Here is a 4,358-nt window from a genome sequence, read left to right on the forward strand (position 1 = left end):
GACCTCATGTGACCCCCCTTGTCCTATATAAGTACTCAATGACCCCATATGACCCCCCCATGTCCTATATAAGTACTCAATGACCCCATGTGACCACCCCATGTCCTATATAAGTACTCAATGACCCCATGTGACCTCCCTAGTCCTATATAAGTACTCAATGACCCCATGTGACCCCCCCTAGTCCTATATAAATACTCAATGACCCCATGTGACCCTCCCTAGTCCCATATAAGTACTCAATGACCCCATGTGACCCACCCTAGTCCTATATAAGTACTCAATTACCCAATGTGACCCCCCCTAGTCCTATATAAGTACTCAATGACCCCATGTGACCCCCCTAGTCCATATAAGTACTCAATGACCACATGTGACCCACCCTAGTCATATATAAGTACTCAATGACCCCACCTGACCCCCCCATGTCCTATATAAGTACTCAATGACCTCATGTGACCCCCCTAGTCCTATATAAGTACTCAATTACCCAATGTGACCCCCCCTAGTCCTATATAAGTACTCAATGACCCCATGTGACCCTCCCTAGTCCCATATAAGTACTCAATGACCCCATGTGACCCACCCTAGTCCTATATAAGTTCTCAATTACCCAATGTGACCCCCCCTAGTCCTATATAAATACTCAATGACCCCATGTGACCCACCCTAGTCCTATATAAGTACTCAATGACCCCATGTGACCCCCCCATGTCCTATATAAGTACTCAATGACCCCATGTGACCCCCCTAGTCCTATATAAGTACTCAATGACCCCATGCGACCCACCCTATTCCTACATAAGTACTCAATGTGCCCACGTGACCCCCCCATGTCCTATATAAGTACTCAATGACCCCATGTGACCCCCCTAGTCCTATATAAGTACTCAATTACCCCACCTGACCCCCCATGTCCTATATAAGTACTCAATGACCCCATGTGACCTCCCTAGTCCTATATAAGTACTCAATGACCGCATGTGAACCACCCTAGTCCTATATAAGTACTCAATGACCCCACCTGACCCCCCCATGTCCTATATAAGTTCTCAATGAACCCATGTGACCCCCCTAGTCCTATATAAGTACTCAATGACCCCATGTGACCACCCCATGTCCTATATAAGTACTCAATGACCCCATGTGACCCCCCATGTCCTATATAAGTACTCAATGACCCCATGTGACCCCCCTAGTCCTATATAAGTACTCAATGACCCCATGTGACCCCCCTAGTCCATATAAGTACTCAATGACCACATGTGACCCACCCTAGTCCTATATAAGTACTCAATGACCCCACCTGACCCCCCATGTCCTATATAAGTACTCAATGACCTCATGTGACCCCCCTTGTCCTATATAAGTACTCAATGACCCCATATGACCCCCCCATGTCCTATATAAGTACTCAATGACCCCATGTGACCTCCCTAGTCCTATATAAGTACTCAATGACCCCATGTGACCCCCCCTAGTCCTATATAAATACTCAATGACCCCATGTGACCCTCCCTAGTCCCATATAAGTACTCAATGACCCCATGTGACCCACCCTAGTCCTATATAAGTACTCAATTACCCAATGTGACCCCCCCTAGTCCTATATAAGTACTCAATGACCCCATGTGACCCACCCTAGTCCTATATAAGTACTCAATGACCCCATGTGACCCCCCATGTCCTATATAAGTACTCAATGACCCCATGTGACCCCCCTAGTCCTATATAAGTACTCAATGACCCCATGTGACCCCCCTAGTCCATATAAGTACTCAATGACCACATGTGACCCACCCTAGTCATATATAAGTACTCAATGACCCCACCTGACCCCCCCATGTCCTATATAAGTACTCAATGACCTCATGTGACCCCCCTAGTCCTATATAAGTACTCAATGACCCCATGTGACCCCCCATGTCCTATATAAGTACTCAATGACCCCATGTGACCCCCCTAGTCCTATATAAGTACTCAATGACCCCATGTGACCCACCCTATTCCTATATAAGTACTCAATGTCCCCACGTGACCCCCCCATGTCCTATATAAGTACTCAATGACCCCATGTGACCCCCCTAGTCCTATATAAGTACTTAATGACCCCATGTGACCCCCCTAGTCCTATATAAGTACTCAATGACCCCATGTGACCCCCCTATTCCATATAAGTACTCAATGACCACATGTGACCCACCCTAGTCCTATATAAGTACTCAATGACCCCACCTGACCCCCCATGTCCTATATAAGTACTCAATGACCTCATGTGACCCCCCTTGTCCTATATAAGTACTCAATGACCCCATGTGACCCCCCATGTCCTATATTAGTACTCAATGACCCCATGTGACCACCCCATGTCCTATATAAGTACTCAATGACCCCATGTGACCTCCCTAGTCCTATATAAGTACTCAATGACCCCATGTGACCCCCCCTAGTCCTATATAAATACTCAATGACCCCATGTGACCCTCCCTAGTCCCATATAAGTACTCAATGACCCCATGTGACCCACCCTAGTCCTATATAAGTACTCAATTACCCAATGTGACCCCCCCTAGTCCTATATAAGTACTCAATGACCCCATGTGACCCACCCTAGTCCTATATAAGTACTCAAGGACCCCATGTGACCCCCCATGTCCTATATAAGTACTCAATGACCCCATGTGACCCCCCTAGTCCTATATAAGTACTCAATGACCCCATGTGACCCCCCTAGTCCATATAAGTACTCAATGACCACATGTGACCCACCCTAGTCATATATAAGTACTCAATGACCCCACCTGACCCCCCCATGTCCTATATAAGTACTCAATGACCTCATGTGACCCCCCTAGTCCTATATAAGTACTTAATGACCCCATGTGACCCCCCCATGTCCTATATAAGTACTCAATGACCCCATGTGACCCCCCTAGTCCTATATAAGTACTCAATGACCCCATGTGACCCACCCTATTCCTATATAAGTACTCAATGTCCCCACGTGACCCCCCCCATGTCCTATATAAGTACTCAATGACCCCATGTGACCCCCCTAGTCCTATATAAGTACTTAATGACCCCATGTGACCCCCCTAGTCCTATATAAGTACTTAGTGACCCCATGTGACCCACCCTAGTCCTATATAAGTACTCAATAACCCCATGTGACCCCCCTAGTCCTATATAAGTACTCAATGACCCCAGGTCAGGCACCCTAGTCCTATATAAGTACTCAATGACCCCAATTGACCCCTCCTAGTCCTAAATAAGTACTCAATGACCCCATGGGACCCCCCCTAGTCCTATATAAATACTCAATGACCCCATGTGACCCCCCCTAGTCCCATATAAGTACTCAATGACCCCATGTGACCCACCCTAGTCCTATATAAGTACTCAATGAACCCATGTGACCCCCCCTAGTCCTATATAAGTGCTCAATGACCTCATGTGTCCCACCCTAGTCCTATATAAGTACTCAATGACCCCATGTTACCCCCCCATGTCCTATATAAGTACTCAATGACCACATGTGACCCCCCTAGTCCTATATAAATACTCAATGACCCCATGTGACCCCCCTAGTCCTATATAAGTACTCAATGACCCCATGTGACCCCCCATGTCCTATATTAGTACTCAATGACCCCATGTGACCACCCCATGTCCTATATAAGTACTCAATGACCCCATGTGACCTCCCTAGTCCTATATAAGTACTCAATGACCCCATGTGACCCCCCCTAGTCCTATATAAATACTCAATGACCCCATGTGACCCTCCCTAGTCCCATATAAGTACTCAATGACCCCATGTGACCCACCCTAGTCCTATATAAGTACTCAATTACCCAATGTGACCCCCCCTAGTCCTATATAAGTACTCAATGACCCCATGTGACCCCCCCTAGTCCTATATAAATACTCAATGACCCCATGTGACCCTCCCTAGTCCCATATAAGTACTCAATGACCCCATGTGACCCACCCTAGTCCTATATAAGTACTCAATGACCTCATGTGACCACCCCATGTCCTATATAAGTACTCAATGACCCCATGTGACCTCCCTAGTCCTATATAAGTACTCAATGACCCCATGTGACCCCCCCTAGTCCTATATAAATACTCAATGACCCCATGTGACCCTCCCTAGTCCCATATAAGTACTCAATGACCCCATGTGACCCACCCTAGTCCTATATAAGTACTCAATTACCCAATGTGACCCCCCCTAGTCCTATATAAGTACTCAATGACCACATGTGACCCTCCCTAGTCCCATATAAGTACTCAATGACCCCATGTGACCCACCCTAGTCCTATATAAGTTCTCAATTACCCAATGTGACCCC

Source organism: Prorops nasuta, unplaced genomic scaffold, assembly GCF_024137725.1.
Source record: "Prorops nasuta isolate Cenicafe-Biocafe unplaced genomic scaffold, Cenicafe_Pnas_1.2 PNAS00020, whole genome shotgun sequence".
NCBI lineage: Eukaryota > Metazoa > Arthropoda > Insecta > Hymenoptera > Bethylidae > Prorops > Prorops nasuta.